Below are 15512 nucleotides of genomic sequence, written 5' to 3'. Positions count from 1 at the left end.
AAAACGAAACTTAAGAGACAGCAAATGACATCAGCCACAGAGGCTACTGGGAGCTAACAGCAGTTAGCATTTGGAAAAGTGATCATTTGCAGGCTCTAGCAGGCACATTGCTGTCATATATAACACGTATCCACTGGACAGATAAATCCTCTGAGGGCTGGAAGTTTGTGGAGAACTCTGTGCTGCACTGTGGAGCCAACAATAGAACTTTTCGCGGACTTCCCGTTTGCAGATGCCTCTCGCGTGTTTTCTTACGGATAAATTGGAGCTCCGCTAGACATCAATTCCAGTAATTTAGCATCCTGTGACGTCCCAAGGAGCGCGGAAGTAATCATCGCGTATTTTATCTAGTGTACTACCACAAAACCATGAGTGAGTCATCTTTTTTCACACTTTGGCGACTGGTAGGGCATCCAGAGTCCCAAATATAAGTATTAAAATCATTAAAAAGTTGATTTTGAATAACAACAAACTTGCCGCCCCCAGTGCCTTCATATCATAATTGGTAGAGTGACCAGGAGGCCTGATGATGAGTGATTCTTCACGTATCTTAAGTGCGTCGCTGTGCATTTGAGTTTATCGTAGATTTCAAACACTACCCTGCCGTTACTCTGTCACTTGGTGCTTACTGTCATCCCACTTCACCTTCTGTCGGTCTTTATTCGCCTTTGTTTTTTACTCCATCTCCACGCCGACTTCCTCTCGCTCTCTCCCCCTGCTAATTCTATTCATGAGAGCTGCACACTCCATCATTCTGTCTCTCTATATCTCTCTCTGCCCTTCATTTTTTTTCTCTCTACCTTTCTGCACCAGAATGGGATGGAGGGAGAAAGAGAGAGAGAGAGGGCGAGATGGACAGATTAGGTGACAGTGATAAGCGATCGATCTCAAGGCCAAACAGCCCTGGGAGGATCTCCTCCACCCTCCACCTTCCTCTCTATGTGTGCACACCATCTTTTCTTATTTTTTCTCCCACTCTCCACTCCTCATCCCTGTGTTCTCCCTCTCTAACCTTTGTTCCCTTCACACTGACAAGAGTTCATTTCGGATCCACTTTGTGTGCATAAGTGTGTGTTGGCCTGTGTGTCTGTGTACGCACACTTTTGCCTGTCTACCTAGTTGATAAGCCATGAAGGATGGCTCCCTGAGGTGCCCCTAAAGAGCTTTTAGTGGCTTTCGATCACACGTGTGCACGCGCACACGCACGCACGCGCACGCACACACCTCATTACATTTTTGTAAGCACAGAGCACTTAGTTGCTTGGTTTCTGGACCGTCATTCACTCATTCGGCATTATTTCTTTTTTTAAATTTGAATTGTATGTGCTGTTGCTTCTTCTGTTCAAATCGTACACGACGCAACACCACTGCGACCGTTCTCGTCGGCCCCTCCCGTTGTCACACCCGCACCCTATCACAACTCCCGTGTCTTCCGAATTTGCCCGCCGCAGCATATTGCCTTAACGAGGTTGTCTATTGATCAAGTGATGCTCTTTGTGCTGAATGCCTAAATGGACCTTCAGCCACTTGCACCGGGGGCCTTTATGGGAGCTGTTATGGCTTTGGCCTGATTACAATAGAAGCACTTACAATGCTCGATGCCTGATGTTTTATGCACGAGCACGCCCCAGCCTCAGAAATGCACTGCAACTATATACCGCAGCATTCCGTAAGTGTATGTTTTTTCTCCTCGTGATGCTCATTGGTGGTTGGCCATGGTTTTGTTTTGGAATATTCTGTATTTTTAGAGATGCTCATAATGAAAATCAGAGGCGGCTACGTACATAAACACAATTTCTGTTGTTCTTTAAGCACTTATGTGAGTGTGCTGTGTGCATACGTTTTTTCAAAAATTGCCTTCCTATGCCTCTTATGTGCCGCCTTAATTTTGAGTCAACCAACTGTGACCGGGAAGCACGTGGAGATATTACACACAACCCATTTCACAAAATCCCAGGTTTCCTTCCGTTCACAGCCCCCCCCCCCTCCCGCTCCCATCATCTCCCCACACACTTTTGTCGCATCCTTGCGATAAATAAGCTTTTCCAGTCATTTCCTCGGCTGTTTACTCATGACGCGCTTCAAATATTTCCACCATTCATCGGGAAATATGTATCTAGTGAGTTGGGGGGGAAGCTGATGAATAATGGAAATGCCTGCGACGTTGTTGCACGTGTGCGTGTGAGTGTGGGAAAGATAATCTGTAAAATCAGCCAGCGAGTTTAAACAACAGCCTCGACTTTTGTTAATATTTTGTAAAACACTGATTATATCGCTTTGATCCATTGTCGTCTGTCAGATTTGCTTAAATGAGACGTAGAAATGCTCTCCGTTTAACAAATTCCCTGCTCTTTCTTCTTATCTTTCTCTCTCTCCAGCGCGTTAGTCTTTCACATTAGCCTATTTCAAATATCACGAAACCAGAGTCTGATATTAAACCCTAACCCCGCCTCACACTGCGTGCTGAGGTGCAAAGATGGTCAGTCAGATAGCGACGTATGATTTTCATTCTAATACCTTTTTAATCCCCCCTTTCTCCTTTTGTCTGTTACGTGTTATAATACTCTCTTTCATAATCACACTGGTTCGGCACATGCCTCTGATGCGCTTTGAAACATTAACTTCACGACATAAATCAAAAGTTTGTCTTGGATCGCGTTGTCATTTTTTCCTTCTCTACATTATCTCGATCCGTCTCTCCCTCCCCGAAAAATCTGCCTGATGTGTGTGTTTTTCCTGTAATAAAAAACGAAAGGTCATCTGTATTTATGGGAAGTTGTGATTTTATCTCACAGTTGGAGGAAAAACACACTCCTCGGGTTGAAAAAACAAGTAGGAGAGAGAGGAACGGATCTGTTAACAGCTGTGTAATGTCAGAAACTGTAAAACATGCAGGTGAGGGTGTGGGAGGATTAGCGTATGAAATGATTTGTGTTTGAATTGATCCCTAACACCTGTGGGAGGTTTCAGAGCATCCACGCTTGCCAAATTGGTACGGACCATCTCCTTGCACACATATACAAGGGGGGCATACTTGACTAATGCGTCAACGGGGACATCTCATCCAGGCATCTCTGTCTGCATGTGTGTGTCTATGATGAAGGGGCCCCTGCTGTGTCCTGATGGGGACATCAATACCACACGGTTTAGGCTTTCGACACACTGGAATCACAGTGTGTGGAGAGAGAGGGCAACAGGTGGAGCGGGGCAGCCGGACAGAATCATCATTGTGTTATTGAAATAAGCATAGCGCTATCATAAACTTGTGTGAAAGTTTCATTTTTAACAGATGCTTCACATTACTTTAATTTAATCAATTCAGTGCCAAATTATTGAAAAATACTGTAATGATACACCACATGCAGTAAAACATATGGTATTCAATTTTTTTGGTGTAAAGTAATAATCCAGGCCTGTACTATAACACAGATTGATGATAATTTTTATTTTACGGAGGCCTTGCTGTACCCAGCCGTGGTATGCGGTGAACGCTCAGTATGTGTTGGAGCAGGAGGTTCCTGACAGCCAGCTCAGGTCAGAGGATGAGATGAAGGAGACAGCTGGGCGAGAAGTGTATATTCGGGGATAAATGGACGCAAAGATGGAGAGCATTCCCCCTCAACTGCGCTAACTTTAGACCACACATGTCGGCAAACCTCCGAAAACCTGTCCACAATGTGTCACCACCATCGCCTCCATAAAATCCCCCCGTTTGTGTGTGTGCATTCATGTGTGGGCGCATATATTCCTCTGTTTGCCCAAAACCAACAAGAGCACATAAACAAACAGCCACAAAGGGGCCAAATCATTTGTTAGTATAACAAAGTTAGTGTTGAAATTTCATTTTCTTCCCAGAAGCTTATTGTTTCAATTTCCTGCTAGGCGAAGCAAGTTCAAAAGTTCACGAACTCACAGTTGGAAGTGTGAACAGAAAGTAGCTTGTGCCCATCAAGACTCGACCTACAGACCTTGTTTTAGTGCTTCCATCTCCCTCCGCAGGGATAAACACAACTAGGCCAATTAGTTTGAAAGCAGAACTAGTTTTGGTTCTGCAAGAAACGATCAAAAGCTCTATTATAAGAATACTGATTTGGTAAGAGGTTTGGGTATATGCATGTGGGTGTGATTAATGAAAAGTTTTGGCTTGTGTGCACACAAAGGTTGATATTGAGCTTTTTTACATGTCTTTCATGGTTCGAATTAGGACTATGTCATAAATGAGCAACAAATACGGTGTGTTATAAACAGACACCCACAGACACACTGACACTCGTATACAGTAAGGTCACCACCCACACAGGCACTGTGTTTGTATGGCTAATTGCCCACGGCCCACTCCCACTGCAGGGAGCGGCAGAACAAAGTCATTCCGCGCCTCCTTTGTTTGACATGACAAAAAAAAGCCCCGTGGAACTGACAGAGTTCAGGTTCTGTCAAACTAGTCCTTGTTAAACAAGGTGGGCTTCGGGATCAAAGGCAAGGACGAGACTCGACTGACTTTGCATGTCCCGTCTGCAGTTTCTCTAAAGGGAAGCACACTCACTCTCTTCAGAGGACGAAAAGGCAAAATTAAGGTCACACCTTTCAGAGATTGTGCCACGTGCACTTTATCTGCAACAAATTTAATGAACCACAGATTCAGGTTCTTACCTAAGACCCCATTTATTCTTTTCAAACTTTACAGCTTTATTTTCCTGTGCATTAACATTGAACATGGTCTATCTGCAATAAATGCACGCGCACACACACACACACACAGCTTGACCAAGGCCTCAGTGATGTAAACCATTTGTAATGAGGTCAATACAAGGATAAGTGCAAACTGGCCCTGAACTGCACACTTTAATTTTTGAGGGATTTATGAGTGCACTTGCACATATATATATATGCATTCAGATGTGTGTGTGTGTGTGTGTGCTCATATCTATATTATACAGCGACCTTTCTTGCCCTTATATAACACAGACTTTGCCCACAATAAGACACGCGGCCCAAGTACCCGACACACCACTTAACCCCCTGCGTGAGACCTTGACAGCTTCTCCATGGGAAGCTGACCCTGCAGGTCCTGGAAAATGCTTTCCTCATACCAAACACTCACACACACACACACAGGTTGTAATACAGACTTTAACTCTGCACATGCATATACGGCGCTAGAGGAGCAAAAGGGCCATATAGCTTTTTTTAAACAGGCATGAAGAATTAGGAGCGAGGCCCATATGTCAACCCCCCGCTGTTGATCGTTTTGGAGTTACAGCTACTGCTCTGTTCTCCTGGCTACCTCGTCACATATCTCTGCCTCTGTATATCTTCCTCTGACAGACACGTGTGCAGAAGCAGACATTTAATACACGTGTGGGAACGTTTCTACTCTTGTTTCTGCTGCAACATTTCAAATTTCTCTCATCCCATCGTCGTCTAATCGGCTCAGCCCGAGTTAAACATTTTCAAAATATGTCTGAAAATATTAGAAAAAGCGAATAAAAGCTGGAAACTGCAGTCCTGTTTGGTGATGTTGCCTTGTTCTGAGAATGGTTATACATCTGTCATCTCCCCCATTACCAGCTGCTCTTAAAACATTCTGCCTTTTACAATCAGCAGATGTGCTGGAAATTACCTCCTCTTTGCTTCTGCTGCCACATCGACCACATCTCACGTCTGCCAGATCTCCAGTTCAATAGCAAAGTCATAACACTGAGGATGTTGGTGGATTTCCATTGTTTCTTAAAAGTAAACGAGTGAACTTTAAAGTTGTTATCTGACCGGTGAGCGTAATAGGCTTTCCAGCCTATTTTTTAAATTATTTGGTCATGTTTCCAAGATGATAGCCATCAGGGAATATTGCTGTTTTTCTGTTATCTGATAGCTGTGTCAACACTGTCTCCTGATGTGTAGACTACGTGATGACTGAGACATGTATACACCGTCTAGACAGATGCAGATAACAAGGGCTGCAAAACACGACATGATGCGACAAAGCATGCTGTTGGCATTGAAGTATTTTCTCAAACAATCCTTCAATACAGGAAAGAAATATATACTTATATGTATTATGGAGAGGGAAAAAAATAATAAATAAACCACATCCCGTGACAAAGATCTAAGAAAGGAAATAGACTTTTTAAGTGAGCAAAGTAGAGTTTAGATCTCCAGCTGTCACATGACACATCATCTCCTTCTGGGAGCCAAACAGGCATGAGAGAGCGAGCAGTGAAAAGATATAGATGGCGATGGATAGAGCGAGAAAATCAGCCAAGGGCAAACGTTTGTGGAAGGAAAACCAACAAGCTTTGTCATATAGTTTAGACTCCATGAGGTGGGCACTTGATGCCAAACAAAACATTTCTTAACATGATTTTTATCTGAGCCAGAGTTGTGAAAGCCTATGTAAAATGAAACTATCCAGGAGTGAGCAAAAGTGAAATTGAAAATTGACCTTGAGAGTATTGGGCAATTGCTCACCTCTTTCATACAATTTCATACACGGTAGGTTAATGCATTTAATGCAACTCCAAATGAAGTAACAGCCTTGTGAATACTGTGATCTTTGCAATTATATCACGAGAAGTGTGTGCAGTCAATAGCCAATCAACGCCATCTCGACAACGTCTTGTTTTGTGAACCGAGCTCGTTGTTTCCATGATAATGTTTTTGTGTTACGTGTGTGTTCAGTAATGCAGTATGGCAGCTTAAGTACATGATGGAAATGTAACCAGCCGCTGATGGGGAAAAAGGTTTCCCAACGCAATGTAAATCGAGAAGAAATACATGTATACATATATACACATATATACATATATACATACATATATACACGTATACAAATATACACACATATACAAATATACACATATATACGGATACATATACATATATACGCATACATATATACATATACGTATATACATATATGTATATACACATATATATAGACATACATACACATATACGCATACATATACACAATTATATATACATAGACATATATATATACATACATACACACATATATACAAACATACACATACATACACATAAATATATACATACATATACATATATACAAAATATACTTTTCAGCCATTTAATCTTGGCAAATTCTGGGTAAAGTACAAACTCTTTCTGTTTGCGGGATGAAAACAAACACACAACTGGATTTTAAAGGGTTAAGTTTTCGCACTTGTTGAGAGGATTCCTCAAGCATCGGCGGCTTTCGCGCGACAAGAGAGGATTTACAGACAGGCATAACAACAGCGACAATCTGTCAGTGAGGCAATTGCATCCTGCAGACAATGTACGACTCTCACCAGCTGGTGCTCCAACCGCGCCTCACCCTTTATGTTTTATATATACTTACAGTACGGGCTCACAGAAGGCTTAATGCCCAGGGCCGTGCACGCGTGCACACACAGTAACCCCTCAGTCAGTGGTTTGTGAACTGTGAAAGGGGCAAAGGGGCTTTTATGAAAGTGGCGACATTATAGCACCCTGACACAGCTCCATGGCAACCTGCCTTGAAGGTCAGTGTGTGCTTGCTCGTGTGTATTAGTGTGTATATACATATAGAATAAATGGGGATGTGAGAGTGGGCCACATACACAGCGCACATTGTTGTGATGCGATGATTAGTACGTACAGTAGATGAAAACAGGTACGTTTGTCCTTTTTCTTTTCATCTGCTCATCTTTCTTCTACCCACGTTATCCCCTTGTTTCCCTCCATCTTCTGCAGCTTCAACACACACACACACACACACAAATGCCTTTCTTCTTTTCCCTCCTACCACTCTGCACCCCTCCTGTGTCTCCCACATTGTGCGTGCTTCCTGTATTATTTTTTTTTTTTTTAGTCTATCTCTGCCATTTTTCCTACTCATTTCACTCCTCCATCCATCTGCTGATCATTTGTCCGGAGAGACTGAGACAAGGGGGCGAATGGGGCTTACGTCGAACAACAGAAGAAAAGTGGGCTGTCATTCTTCCGTAATGTCTCGTACACAGGTGGTGGATGAAGAAAAAGAAGAGGCAGAGGTCAGAAATGTGTTTGTAATAGTCCTTTCAAGGGATATGACGTCGGTCTAATGGACGCATGCATGCTCTCGCTGCTCTCTATGTCTTTTTTTAGACACATCAAAGTGCCTCCTCTCAAAAGCAGAGTAATAACCAGTCTATTAGTGGGCAAAGATCCAAAATGTAGAAATCATATGACAATCTTTTCATGACTCACGGTATGAAATGCAACAACACCACCATATCATCAACTAGCAAGAAATGATGATTACTTTCTTTCCATCATTAGCTGATTTAAGTGTATTATTATCATTTCAGATGAGTCAGTTATAACTGTTTTATAACTGTTGAAGTCCCCAAGATCATTTGTGATATAAAATCAGACCAGTCTTTCTTCATGTAAGGCTCAGGCTAAAAAAGGAACATGGTGTTGACTCATTAGTGTTTGTTGCCGTTTTGTCAGTGTAGAAATTGTTTAAGTTGTAGTTCGACTCTCGGGAGGTCATCTTGTTCTTTGTTTTTTTTTTCAAAATGTGCCAGTGCTGCATTGCATGTTTGCCCTGATTAATGTCTCGCTGCTACTTAATACTTTCAAAAAGGCAAAGCCTTCTATTCTTGATATCATTTTTCTTGCACATAAGCATTTCCTGGGTACGGTGATTTTAGTATAAGGAAAAAAGGTTGTGGAAATATTATTAATTTAAGGGGATATTTTCGTAGTGCGCCGATTGTATTGTGATGAGTAAAGACAGTGAAAATGGAACATATTTTACTTTACTTTCATGAGGCTTTTTTACACCAGGGACATAATGCAAAGTCACCTACACTCTTAGAAATAAAAGTACTAAGTAGAACGAAATACGGTTCTTCGGCTTGTCCTCATAGGAGAACCCTTTTTGGCTTTTGGAGGGTTCCACCAAGAACCCTTTTAAAACCTGTTATTCAGGAAAGGGGTTTTAAAGGGTTCTCTGGGTCAAAATGGTTCTGACTGGAACCATTAGTGTAACCAAGAACACTTGAAAAACCCTTTCTTTGGGAAAGGGTTTTTCAGAAGCAAATGGTTCCAGGTAGAACCTCAGCCCTTGTAGAAGGACCCTTTTGGAACCCTTATTTCTAAGAGTGTACCATTTGCAAATCCAGACATACACCTCAGAAGCTTTCCTTGCATCTGTATTTACTCATCTATGGCACTGCATCCATTAAAAAGTGTTTTCGTTATGTCACTTGCTCGCATGTAAGCATTAATTGCTGTAGACACATTGCAGCTTTAAGCAGCCAGTGGGGTGTTTGTGTTTTATCTAACCCTCTGGAAGCTTTTCTCTGCAAGCCATCTATTCAGAGCCAAGCACAGGTAAAAGGACTAAACAACTATCTGAGTAGGATGTGATTCTCTCTCTCTCTGTCCGTGTCTCGCATTAGAAAGACTACCCTGCTACACGGCTCAGAGTCGTTTCGCTGCTGCTGCTGTTCCGTCTCAACTGACAAATACCTTGTCACTATTAAACAATGAGTTATGATTAATGGCAAACATGTCTCGCCACCCGATAATTTATGGCTATTAATTGACAGTGACTATGCATAAGCTCGCATGCGTCTGCACACGCGCGTCGTGCACATACCCACTGTGGTTCCTGTAAACATGTCAGAGCATACAGTATTTACAAAGGAATTGAAGTAGGTTTGGGGCAGCAGTGATTCAGGAGAATGGCCTCAGGGTCTGACAGGATGTTGGGGGGGGGGGATGTGTCATTTTTTCCCCCGACTCCCTTGGCGACGAGTGGAGACATAAAGAAACCCTTTTACACACAGAGAGATAAACACACACTCACATACATGCACCCATGCCATTCACGCGCATATATAGCCTACACAGATCAGTGTTATACACCAATAAAAATGCTTGTTTGGCAGAGTAATGAGTAGATGAGCTCAGAGGAAGTTTCCTGTACGTCTGTCTTTTTGTTTGAGCTGCAGCTCGCTGATCAAGCGGCAGAGCTCTGACAGCTCGCAGTATCACTCAGCACCAACAGCAGAACAAGAACTTGTCTGTCACTACTCTTAATTCATTGTCTCCGTGGGGGGGTGGGGGGGTAGAAGTGAGTGCCGACAGGCATAAACGGCATAAATGAATATAACGTAGGATCACAGTCGAAGGTTTGGCGGTGGTGGAGTAAGAAGAAGAAGAAGAGAGATGGAGGGGAGAAGGGATGGAGAGACGGGGACAGGAATAGTGGGAAGAAGTGAAGGGGAAAGAGCGGAGATGGGAGGACCAATGAAATGTGAAAGAGGGAGAAATGAAGGAATGCATGGGTACCTCCCTGTGTCTCTCACTGATGACAGTCGGTATATTATACTGGGTTGACCACCTGCTCTGAGCCTGGAGTACACCCTCCATAAAACTACAGCAGATGGACACAGTAAAATGCACCATAGCCTGCAGCTATGTTGTATGTATGTGTACATGTGTGTGTGTGTATGTGTGTCTATTATAGCAGATACCTTGTATAAATACATTAAAATAAGCATACATTCACACACACACACACACACATCATTGCCTGCTACTTTGTCCCAGAGGTAACATCAGTAATAATGTGATACTCTATAGGTCTGATCTCTTCACTGTCCTCTCCCTTGAGCCCCTCAGAGTGCTGTAAGCCTATCGGCCATTTAGCCGGCAAGGTATGCGCCTGTCAACTCATATGTCATCAAGTGACACACTCTCACATGTTCTACGTCTGACTTCACCGCTCTTTACTTGTTCTCAAGCCTAGTAGGTGGTGGTTGCACCTTGTTCTTTTATTCTTTTTTGTGTGTGTAATTGAATCAGTGTGTAGAGGCAAGAACGTGAAACACGAGCTGAGGTTTGAACTTGTGTCTTGTTTTGCAGAGTTTCTGGCTTTGACTATTACTATTATCGGTTACCGAACTGCACACTGCGGTCACATTAAAGTGCATTTTCGGACAAACGTGGCAACTTTGATGCATCCGAGGAACGCGAGCGCCGAGACAAACCTCCCAAAAACAGAGCTGCAACATTAGACACCTTAATTATAGTATTCACACATACAGTGTGTCATCATTGCCAAGGCTTCAGATGGTTCGGACTAAAACACTGGCCTGACTGACGCCTTGTGTTTGCTCGAAACTGTGAGACTCTGACATTCGATCAAGCCATGTAACAGTTGAGAACTAGTCTGTTGTTAATGATGAGCTGTTATACGACCATCCCATAGGGTTAGTTTTGTCATTTCTTGCCAGTCGGGAAAAACATTTTCACTCTCAATTTACCTGAGAAGAAAGAGGCGATGAATTCCTGGGTTAGTGGAGATTTAATTTTACAGTCAAGTGATGATGGTTAAGTGTAAATATTGGATTCAGTCGTGTGTGTGTGTTAGTCACCCATTTTTCTGTTTTCCATTACACTCCTTGGCCATACCTCTTTGGATAAGTCAAATACTTTTCTGATGCCCGTGGTCTCCCGTCTTTCCCCTTCTGCCTCTCTTTGTCTTTCAAGTCTTTCTTTCTGCACCGCCTTTCATCCTCCAAACCAATTATGTGTAATTAGACAACTGCACAAACTATGTCAAGAAGTGATTGTGATCAACATTTGTGGATTACGTGTTGAAAAGGTCTCGAACGGGCCTTTGCTCGTGTATTTTAAGTCTGGGTTCAGTCAGAGTTCACGTCCTCTCGGGTAAACATATTTTTCCCTCCAGACCAAAAACCGACAAATGATCTTTCACTTTAGGAACCTATGTACACACACACACACACACACACACACACACACTCACTTCCACATATGCATACTCACGCTCAACAGGAAGAGTTGAGAAAACAATCTCAGAGTTGCCTTCTAAGGTACCAATACATTTCTAGTTTCTAGTGATTTGATTTATCTTGTAATGCTTCATTGCCCGGGGGCTATGAATTCAAAATATATCTTAGGTATGAATTCCAACAGAGAAAAGTGGAATAATGTAAACACATCTGATTTGAGGTTCGTGAGCAAGACGGGGCCAAGTGGAAAAAAAAGGAGTGAGAAAAGATGAAGAAATGATACTAAGGTAATGGAGGTTTGACTATATTATGCCTCCACCTGTCAGTTGTGCATAAGAACTACAGTCTTGACAGTTATTTTAACCATTATCTATTGCATACTCATCACTTGTGCCTCTTTAACATCAAAACGTTGTGCTGCTTAAAGGTTTGGTACCTTCGAAAACTGTTTTCTGGCTCGCACACAAGTTGCATTTAATGTCACGACGGGCAACATGTGTGGGTTTTCTGGAGCAGTGTTTTCCTTTCCTTTCTCTGTAGGGACTACAACTACAACTATTTTGACCCAAATCACTACATATATATATATATGAGCAAATTTGTGCATCATGTAGCAACTAATTTACAGCCATTATCTGTAAAAAAAACTTTTCAACTTAATTTAATGCATGTTATAAAGCACATAAATCGGAACTAAAAGGTCACGATTGGGAACTCATATGTGGGTCCCAACCCAGGAAATCACTGTTCTGGAGCAGCTGTGCCTCAGCTAAACAAGGAAAACATTTCAAATGGGACCTTTTTTTTTTTTCTTTCCTCCCCTGACGTCTCGTGTTTGTGATCACTCTCTGCCTCCCCTTCTGGGTCATTCCTTGGAGCGGTGGTATGTAGAGCATCACGTTACTATGGCAGCACACTATAAAGTTCCTCTCTCTGTTGAATCTCATTGATTCAACTGGTTAGATGAGCCGGATTGCTCTCTGCCTCTTACCTGCAAACTGAGCTCTGCTCTCCCTGTTCTCCTTGCTTTCTGTCTGCAGCCACTGGTGCAAAGCTCGGAGAAGTGGTTGATGGGAGTTCACTGGGTACAGTGTGTGTGTGTGTGTATGTGTGTGTGTGTGTTTGTCTCCCTGTGAGAACGTGTGTGTGCCCGAGCGTATGCACAGCAATGTCACTGGGCTGTGTAATTGAAATGGAAATGAGCCAATCAGCGACTGCAATGGTGTGCTACCCTACCCTGCATTCACTTCGAGATTCAAGCGCTCCCAAACTCACCCCTCTCTGTTTGTGAGTCTACGGCACCTGTGTGTGTGTGTGCAAGTTTGAATGTGAGTACTGGCAGTACCTGCCCCCCTCAGTTTCTCTCCTGATGAGCTGCTATGAAAATGTAATCAGTTGGTTACAAGGATTATCTGCCTTTATTTCACTCACACACACACACAAACATGTGCGCGCCCACATGCTGCGTCCAGCTGATTTCCCCGGCTTTGTGTTGTGACCCAGAGCTCATTGGGACAGCTGTGGCATAGCAAAGACCTGCAATTATCACTGTTTGACAATTAGCCTGCTATCCAACTTTGCTCCATAATTACCTATTTATTGCTGGGGGCCACCACTGCTACACTATGTGACTGCACTGTTCCCCCCGATGAACAAAGGATTGATACTCATTAGTGTATTCTTGTCGAGTGCACGGAACTGACAGTGGTGGTTTGGTAGAGTGTGTGTGTTACTGGAAACAAGGTTTTGACTGGATATTATCTCAGTGTTTAAGAAGAATAATGGGATGGAATGCAAGCGATCACTGTTTGTATTGGAGAGTCATAGTTTGGTTGGTTTTCCATTACAATATAGTACCTCCCCAAAGTGGGCGGAGTCATCACAGCACGGCTGCATGAAACCGCCGTGACTTTGATTTATACGCGACACACACAAACGAGTGACTAATGACTTGTAAAGCACTTATTTTTGAAGTACTGAATCATTAGAATCATAAAAAAAAGATTTGTTCAGTACTTCCTGCATGACTGGAGCACAGACTATGTCTGACACGGTCACTGAACTGTCGCTAAATACACCAGACTCCTCTGTTAAATCATGAGATTTAAGACATTTTCAAGCTAAATGTTGGCGATTAATCCACATTTTCAGGATTGTTAGGTCTTTTTAACTGATCTACAGTTCGGCATTGTTCGGCTTGATTCTTGTGTGTCGGACATCTTGCTCGTGCCTCTTCCTGTGACGGCACAGTATCGGCTCGAGGAACCAGGTACTTTTGCTAATGGAAAAGCGAAATAACAGTGCCGTAAGTGTCAGTGCGTATAAAGGAAGAATAAGGAATCGCTTTTTGTAATTGTCGGATTCAACTGTTTACGCTACTTATGCTGACTTACAGTATATATATAAAAGTGCTGAGTTTATTAATTAAACACTGAGAAAATCTAATTATACCATTGGCATCCACTAGACAGAACAGCATATTGCTGACAGACACGCACAACAAAAACAGCCAATTGTTTTAATGGATCTTTAATTTACATTTTCTTTTGTACCCGCCGGATTAGCTGATCCTACGTTATCTTTGCAATTACTCTCTTCTATTAGGCGAGTGTTATTGTTCCGTCACTCCTAGCCTATATTTTCACTCTTTGGGATTCTAGCCTTGATTTACATTCCAGCGGTGCTCGTGCATTCGGCAGAGGTTAATGTATGTTAAACAACACATGTTCGTATCCGCGGAGAAGAAGAAGAAAGCCTTCCTCTTCCCGCCGAAAAAAAGTGCGGACCGTTAATGGAAGAGCATGCAGCCGATTAAGTCTGCCATCACTATAAACAGAACGCCTCTAAAACCCTCAAATTAATCCCTTGACAACTAGGTTTTTATAAGGTCAATAAACACAGCTTTTTTTCAGAAAACACACACACATTTTTTTTCTTTGCTGCAATACATCTTTGTTGACAATCCTGGTCTAAACAGACCTGGAGAAAATGCACACGGAGTCATGTCATGCACATGCAGTTTTTAGTCGAATATTCTTTAGCGATAAATCCATGGGGGGAAGCAACTCTTCTGGGAATCACTTCTCTAATACTATCAGCAGCATTCAGTCTTTTTTTTGTATTTCCTCTCTCATTTTTGCAACCAGGTCTCACCCCTCCAAGCTTCTGGCTGCCTTACTTCTGTCCCTTTGCCAGTGTGCCTGCGACTGATAACACAAACCTAATCTGCTGTATGTGCATGGCTGTGTATGCAAGTGGTGGTGTGTGCCGAGAGTGTGGTTATTCCATACGTGTGTGTGCGTGTGTGTGTGTGTGCTATATGTTACAAATGCGTCTGCTGTTCCCCCTTTTATTCGCTCACTCACCCAAACATCCTCAGCTTCATTTGCAGTCAGGGCCACATGCCACTACTCTGGCTGCTGAGGCAAGGAGAGAAGGGCAGCTGACACACACACACACACACACACGCGCACGCACGCTGTGGCAAGCGGATGGGAGGATGTGGCCATTAAGTCAGTGACATTTTAAAGAAGCGAGGGAGATGCGTGGCTGTCCTCGGACCTCCACAGACATGTTTGAAATAAGATGTTACAGATGAATTACTCCATGCCTTAGTTGTAAACATCCTAGCATTTTGTATTTACCCTACATGGGTAAACACAGGAAAACAACATTTCATGCTGGCTCATGCTCGCATGCGCATTAGATGCACATAAA

At 42.8% G+C, this 15512-nt stretch overlaps 1 protein-coding gene across 2 annotated transcripts in view; it reads left to right on the top strand.

The window, feature by feature from the left end:
- The window catches only part of efna5b (ephrin-A5b), a gene marked incomplete at both ends in the record, with an annotated part of 91951 nt that overhangs the window by 56275 nt on the left and 20164 nt on the right, over positions 1-15512 (top strand). The window lies entirely within an intron of this gene.

This window comes from Microchirus variegatus, assembly GCF_963457635.1.
Source record: "Microchirus variegatus genome assembly, chromosome: 18".
NCBI classification, from domain to species: Eukaryota; Metazoa; Chordata; class Actinopteri; order Pleuronectiformes; family Soleidae; genus Microchirus; species Microchirus variegatus.
Note: the sequence above shows the minus strand (reverse complement) of the source record. Positions and strands in the feature narration are given on the sequence as shown.